Here is an 8,244-nt window from a genome sequence, read left to right as displayed (position 1 = left end):
CCAGGACCAGCCCTCTAGACATCTCTTTTCTAAATCTTTTCCCCAGATCATCAGATAAAAGTATAAATGCGTGGAACAACCTAGAGGAAGCTCACACTTGTAGCTTCTCAGGACCTTAGAGTAAAACTCAAAATGACCTGCCTGGCAAAGGAAGGGAAGCCCTTAAGACACAAAAATGAATCACTAACATGGTGATACAAGGTTAAAGGCAGGAGTGCATCAGATACTAGAAGTTTGCCAACACCTAACTGTCAGTGTTTCACCTCCTGCGAGTTTGGGACTTCCCTTAAAGAAGAGCAGCTTGGGGCACCTGGGTGGCTCAGTGGGTTAAAGCCTCTGCCTTTGGCTCAGGTCATGATCCCAGGAGCCTGGGATTGAGCCCTGCATTGGGCTATCTGCCCAGTGGGAGGCCTGCTGCCTCCTCTCTCTCTGCCTGCCTCTCTGCCTACTTGTGATTTCTGTCTGTCAAATAAATAAATAAAATCTTAAAAAAAAAAAAAGAGCAGCATGAGAGATCTTAAAGAAATCCCAAGAAATCAGACATTTCCTTTTATGACAGCAAGCCTGCCTCCCACAAGCTCCACGCACAAAATAATAAATAGGAAAATAGTATGGGAAACAGGAAATAATAGCATCAAAGAAGACTAAAGGTTCAGAAAGCAGAAGAGAACCTTCAGTTGGTTTAACAACTCTTTGACTCCACAGGTAAGTCTAGAAATTGTAATCAAAATGGAACCCTGAGACAACTTCCTGAAGGAGTCCATAAGCCCTTTCATGGTGAACAAAGGGGGAACAGCAGATCAGGATGCCTGGGAGAGGTATGCACCCAACCCTAAGAGTTAGGGAACCATTGCCAAATCCCTGTTGAGGAAAAATTTGTCTTACTCTTGTGTCCTGGGCAAGGGCTAAACATAACTAGTTGTGCAATGAGTAGACTGGATGAATGAACACATGAATAGGGAATCAACTCCATCGAGCACATTGAGTTCTCTTCAAATAACCCATTCACGTTTTTAAGTTTCATTCAAAAATCCTAACCAGATAGTGTTTTTAGCCATGAAAATCTGAATCTGACAGATCCCAAGTACTACCTGACATCCACACCGGTGAACAGATCATCCTGAATTGGAAATACCTGCACACTCACCATCTCGAGGAGAGACGGTGAAAACACCACGTAGAAATGACAATAGTCAGTCTTCATGTTTCCATATTGGTCTCTAAACCTGGTACTCGGGCTCCTCACCTAGTCTGCCCCTCCTCACCTCACCTGAATTGCCACTCCCCACAAATAACACTCCTATTCCCTCAGTTTGCAGTAGTCTGGTTAAAGTAATTTATATTAAATTATGAGCTGTAATCTTTCCAAAAGCATATGCATTTTTAAAATAGAAGATCCCTTAACAAACTCCAATTGATCCTCAAAGTAAAAGTTTTAGTTAAGTGTAGGCGATTTAAGAAAATATATATATTAAAACATCCTGGTCTTGAGATGCAAGTTATTGAAAGCAAATCAAGCTACTTCAAGCCAAAAGGGACACTCTGTTTCATTCTTCTCTCTCCTGTAGACCATTTTAGCTGCTTCTTTAACCACATAGCTGAATAAAGTCATCCCATGTTCTAAAGATTCCATGTTACAGTTCTAGAGACATACTGCCCATCCCTAAAAACTATTTCTAGTTTGTGGAAAGAAAATCTCACTGGTACAGCCTGGCTCCCTTCAGGGCCAGGGATGTGGGGGTAACTAGCTCAAACACGAATGCTCGGTTCCTACGTATGGGTGGAGAGTTACGTTAGTTGGTATGTTATTATCTGGATGGACATCCTAAAAACTATCTCCTAAAGAGGTTTTCCTTCAGGGAACCCTTAAAATCAGCGTTTTCCGAACTTCCCTGATGGTAGAATCATCAGATCCTCACCTGAAGAGTCTGAATCAATGGGTCTCAGATGGAACCTGCGACTGTCTGTTCATAGTAAATGCATCAGGTCATCTTCATTATGAGAGAAACTTAGGAAACCCTTGATGACTCAAAACTCAGAGGCTCCTGCCTATACAGAAGGACATTTGTGAGCTGTGCACCCAGCCCCACCATTCCACAAATCTTCTCAAAATGTCTTGGCTTAAGATTCTCAATGAACCTACTCTGTCCACAATCAGATATCTTGGGAATCCTCTATCCTGAGTTATCTCAAAGTCTTGGGAAGTGATTGTTAAGAAGACTCAAAATTAGGGGTGACTGGGGGACTCAGTCGGCTGAACATCCAACTCTTAATCTTGGCTCAGGTCTTGATCTCTTGATCTCAAGGTCATGAGTTCAAGCCCTATGTTGGGCTCCATGCTGGGCTTGGAGCCTACTGAAGAAAGAATAAGAATAAGAATAAGAATAAGAATAAGAAAGAAGAAGAAGAAGAAGAAAAGGAAAAAGAAGAAGGAGGAGGAGGAGGAGAGGAAGGAGGGGGAGAAGAGGAGGAAGGGGAAGAAAGAGAAGGGGAGGAGGAGAGGGGAGGAGGAGGAGGTGGAAGGAGAAGGAGGATGAAGAGGAGAAGAAGAACAAGAAGAAGGCTCAAAATTACCCAGATTTCAACTTTAATTGGAGATAGGGGTCGATTCTTTCAATGCTAGATACAAGGCAAGGATTTATGAAAAAGAAACAGCTTTCCATACAGATTTCTCACTTTTCTTTAGAGATCAGAGTGATACGAAAAACTTTCTTCCCATAATAACTTCAGCTGCCTTGGGAGTAGATGAACTTGGCATCTCTCACATTCTCCCTTCACTCCAATGCCATCATTACAGCCCACCTGGGGATTCTGGTCTCGGGCATTTTATCACAGAGCCTGGAAGATCAATTCACCTCTCTTAGAACATCCCCATAAAGGGCTGATGGGACAGTGATGGATAGCAAACTACAGGCATAGCTTTACCTGTTGTTTTAAGACTCAAATAATATGATCTTAAGGCATGATGATGCTGGGTTATTTTTAAGTGGGAGTAATCAAAGAAAGCAAGCCACTAGTTACAACTAGAGTAAGGATCAAACAACAATTAATGACAAATGTTAAAATCCTTTTCCTGGGTAAAGTACAGTTGAATTTTTTTTTTTTAAAGATTTTGTTTATTTATTTGTCAGAGAGAGAGAGAGAGCAAGCACAGGCAGACAGAGTGGCAGGCAGAGGCAGAGGGAGAAGCAGGCTCCCCGCCGAGCAAGGAGCCCGATGTGGGACTCGATCCCAGGACGCTGGGACCATGACCTGAGCCGAAGGCAGCCGCTCAACCAACTGAGCCACCCAGGCGTCCCAGTACAGTTGAATTTTTAAAAAGAAGGGTGTTGGGGCACCTGGGTGGCTCAGTGGGTTAAAGCCTCTGCCTTCAGCTCAGGTCATGATCCCAGGGTCCTGGGATCAAGACCCGCATCAGGCTCTCCACTCAGCAAGGAGTCTGCTTCCTCCTCTCTCTGTCTCTGCCTGTCTCTCTGCCTACTTGTGATCTCTGTCAAATAAATAAAATCTTAAAAATAATAATAATAATAATAATAATAAAAAGAAGGGTGTCACAAATAAGAAATACAAAAGGCCAATGAATGTACGAAAAACTGTTCCACTCAGTAGGTACACAAATTAAAAGAAAAATGAGCTTCGTTTTTGCCTATCAAATGGGCAAAGTTAAAAAAGAATAATCCTCAGTTCTGGTGAGGCCGTGAGAAGGGATAATACATTGCTGGTAGGAGAATGAACCGGTACAGTTTTCTCAGAAAGTAATTTGAGTATGTATTTTGAAAGCCTTTAAATAAAATGTATACTTGTTAACCTAGCAATTTGGCTTTTTAAGAATTTATCCTTAAAAATAAAATTCAGACTGGTCACGAAGATTTTGGACAGGAGTGTTCATAACAACGTTTGTGCTCGTGGCAAATGTGTGGAGGAAATTACACCCGGCAATAGCAAAGCAGTTGGGCAAACTGAGGAAGAGGTTCACACAGGATGCTGCAGTGTGAGTAACACTAATGAGATACAATCATATTTATGGACGGGGAGGTATGTTGCCAACATATGAAGTGAAAAAAGTAGTTACAGGAGGCATGATCTTGTTTCATATCAAACAGTTGAGGTAGATCTATCTGAGCATGCTTGCCTAGTCCACGATCCATGATTCAGAATTAACCCCCACCTACAATCCTTACCAAAAGGGGTGCCCTGGGGCACCTGGGTGGCTCAGTGGGTTAAGCCTCTGCCTTCGGCTCAGGTCATGATCTCAGGGTCCTAGGATCGAGCCCCACATCATGCTCTCTGCTCAGCAGGAAGCCTGCTTCCCTCCCCCCACCCCCCCACCCCCGCTCCCGCCTGTTTCTCTGCCTACTTGTGATCTCTATCATATAAATAAATAAAACCTTTTTAAAAAGGGGGGGGTGCCCTGTTTTAATAACAACTTGACTTTGGCTGATTAAAGTGAGAACCCAATTAATAGCCTGGAATTCTCTAAGCAGCAACTGACAAGAGACACAAAGACCATGTTCCCATGATTGTGAAGGATATTGTCAAATCAGGGCTGGCTGGCCATCTTCAGTCACCTGCGAATGGAATAGGAAGGAGAGAGCCTTGTCTGCAGAAAGGAGAGGAGTAGGACAGGAAAACAGAGAATGTGTGCTTTGTTACTTTGATGGGTAGAGAGAGGGGTCTCATTGTCTCCCTCTTCTCCCTACTTTAAAATAAGTCCACTTTAGTTGAACTATCTTGAGTCATGTAAGAATAAACCTTCAAATTTAACATATTATTTCAGAAAGATGATATTTCAGATCAATTTTTTGGTCTCACTTTTGCTTTCAGTATTTTTTTAAAATTGTAATATGAAAGCCTACTCTCCAGCCAGGATTATGCCATTAACTGAATGACTACTGAATATCATTCCACTGTCTAGAGTCTGTGGATATTTCAAGCAGGAAATTCTGGGCTTTTTGGAAAGAAGAAGGAAAACTCTTGGGGATAAGACCAACAGAACTCCGTATCTGCCCATTTTGTAGATAGATGGCTCAAAACTAAGTAAGAAAGACAAAATAATGACTTGTACTTATAAAGCCAACAAGTAGCAGCATAGAGGTGAATCCTAGTTCCACGACATAGTGTGTGGGGGTTTGGGCAAATTGCTTAATGGTTTTGTATCTCAGTTTCCTTATCTGTAAAATGGGATTAATTTTTATACTACTGTCCAACTGGCTGATGAAGGATTAAAGTGAGATGAATCACGTAAAGTTCTTAGCATTGTGTCTAGAACATAAAATAAACCTTTGTTGTAACTCCCAGAGGCCAAGAGACTGTGGACTCTGAGAAACAAACTGAGGGTTTTGGAGGGGAGGGGGGTGGGGGGTTGGGAGGGAGTGGGGGTGGGTATTAAGGAGGCACGTATTACATGGAGCACCGGGTGTGGTGCATAAACAATGAATCTTGGAACACTGAAAAAATAAAATTAAATTTTAAAAAAAGAGAGAGAAAAAAATAAAAAGAGGATTTCTCCCTTTCCAAGAGTCCACCTCCCGCCCCACACACACACCAGGGTTTCTCAAACTTCAGTGCCTATGAATCCCACCCCCAGATATTGCTAAAATGCTAATTCCATTCAGTAGGTCTAGGGTGGGACCTGAGAATTTGCATTTCTAAGTAGTCCCACTAAACCTATGGGCCCCTCTGCCAAGCTGGTAGTGTTAACAATTCTGCCTCAAAGAAAACCTAACACGTAAAAGCCTTTCATACCTGTTATCAGTGTGCAAAAGAATCGTCAATTAACTGGGAAGCTTGAAGAGTGGAGCCTTTTGGTTACTTAGATGTTCTAGTTAAATTGGGGTTAATCACTACCACGTTTTCAGTCTCAGCTCCCGGAGCAACTGTTTCTAAAATATATTATTAGTTCACTTTTTTGGCTTTGGTGAGTCTGGGATATAATTTAATCTTCCTTTGATGATTTGTGAGGCACTTCAGGCTTTTACAGAGCCTCGGGTCATTATTTAGAACATTCATTCTCATTGCCCAGTTCCATAGACACGGGAGTTAGAGGATAAGAAATTGAACTGAATTTGTTCAGACTCAGAGCATAGGCTGAAGTCTGGGGGAGCGTTTTCACGTGTTTCTACTAATTCTTTGGAGTAAGAGTCTTTTCTTGCTGTAAACTGAAACGAAGGGTGCTTTTTTGGTTATGGAAAGGGCCCATATGTTCTCTGCATCGATGGTTTATACACAGTGAGACATTATCATACCAAGCCAGGGCCCCCCTTAGGCCTCCCTGACAGACCTTCTGTGGAGAGCGCTCATGGAGACCTCCATCTCAGACCTCGAGGACCCCAGAAGCCATTTTCCCTCACCACTCACCCAAATTCTCCTTCCTCCCTAGTCTTGTCTTCACATAGAATGAGGGTAGCTTCCAAGCCATTTCTCAAATACATAGAATCAAGGCGGCTACTACTGAACATTCAGGAAACCTGCGTTTTTCCTTAGCTCGTGGTGGTTTTACAGAGGATTTCTGCTGCGTGGGGTGGTCATTTCTCAAGCTGTTTCAAGGACAACATCGGTTAGAAACCACATGGACCGTGTCTAGTCTTGCCCACCTATTTTTCTCAATTCAGTTCCATTCCTTCTCTACTATTCCCCTCCTTCCTTTCTTCTTTTCCTGGCTCTCCTCCCTCCCAGCCCTTGTGACTGAGGCATGACCGTGGTGGTCACACTCACCCAGGAGGCTACATCTTCTCTCCAGGGTTCACCCTTAGTTTCCGACCCTTGCCCTCTGAGCTTTCTCTGTTAACACTAGTTCCCTTCTTGTAGGAAAACTTGGTCTCCTTTTGACACATTCAAGTCAGACTGCATCTCTCCTGGATGTTTCTCTGATCCTGCATGCCTGGTACTCTCAGCATATGCGCGTGCTGACCTCAGAGTGCTGACAAATGCTCCTTTTGGAGACTGAGACAGATCAAGTCCGACCCTCCCTTCCATTTTGGTCCACAGTAGGCAGGGAGGTGAAGATCTGGGAACCACCCCGCACCCCCGCCCCTACCCATCCAAAATAATCCCGAATCTAACCCCAGAAGCTCTGAAGGATGACGCAGATTAGTTGTATCCAATAGAAATATAATGTGAGCCACAGATGTAACTTCCAATTTTCTAGTAAGCTACATGTTTAAAAAAAATAAAATAAAAAGGAACAGGTAAAACTAATTTGAATCATGTACTTCAATCTAATATACGAACAATAATATCATTTCAACAAGTATTTGATGTAAAAAGTTATCAGTGACACCAATGTTTTACGTTCTTTTTTCCCTACAAATTTTTCAAAATCCCAGGCACATCTGAGTTTGGACCAGCCACGCTTCAGTGGCTCGGGATCTGCACGTGCCTTCTGGTAGCCACACTGGAAAGAATGGACTGTGGATATTTAGTGATTTTCATAAAGGAGCAGGGTGATAGGTTTTTCCACAGCCTATCATAAAGGCTACATCCTTAAAATCTTTTTTTAGATAATTCCCTGTGCCCAAGGCAACTCTGAGACTCTCTCTCCCCGCTTACCCCCATCCCCTCCCTGCTGGGTCTCACTCTCCCTTTCCCCTCCTCCTTCAGAACTTGCCATGGGTGCCCAAGGGCCCCGACACCACCAGAAACTCTCCTGTGACTGCTTTTTCTTTTTCCAAAAATTCGTCCTCCCGGAAATGTGGTGAATCCAACTGTCTGTTTTGTTTGCTGATTCTTAAGCTGGCCCCGCTTTCTGGTGGGGGCCACGCCTGGGGAAGCACTGGGGCTCCCCAACCAGGAGCAGATGAGCCGTTCTTCAGATGCGTGGGGACTTCACCAAGGCAACAGAATCTGCCTGCGGTGAAAATGCTCCAGCTCCCCAGCCCACTTTCCAGAGCCCTTCCAGGATGGCTGCCAGCACAGCTCTGACGGGAGGGTTAAGGGCAAGAGCAAGGATTCTGCTCCAATGCAAACACCGGTCGCTCCCTGCAACGCCTGAGGACCTTGGGAATGAGAGGGTAGGGGGACACGAGGCAGAGCAGCCCTCCCTAGACCCCAGTTTTATCACAGGCAGCTGTAGGGGCTACAGAATTCATCATGATCTGTTTGTACAGCTTCTCTGTCGACACCAATTACATCTACTCTCTGCTTCTCTAAGACTCAGATGTGCCATCCCCCAAAGACATGGATGTTGAGTTACAGCTTCCTGTGGTGGGAATGGATTTGTTCATATTCCGTTCTATCCCCCCCCCC

Source organism: Enhydra lutris, unplaced genomic scaffold (assembly GCF_002288905.1).
Source record: "Enhydra lutris kenyoni isolate GAN:26980312 unplaced genomic scaffold, ASM228890v2 scaffoldscaffold59, whole genome shotgun sequence".
NCBI classification, from domain to species: domain Eukaryota; kingdom Metazoa; phylum Chordata; class Mammalia; order Carnivora; family Mustelidae; genus Enhydra; species Enhydra lutris.
The sequence above is the reverse complement of the archived record's forward strand: the minus strand, read 5'-3'. Positions refer to the sequence as shown.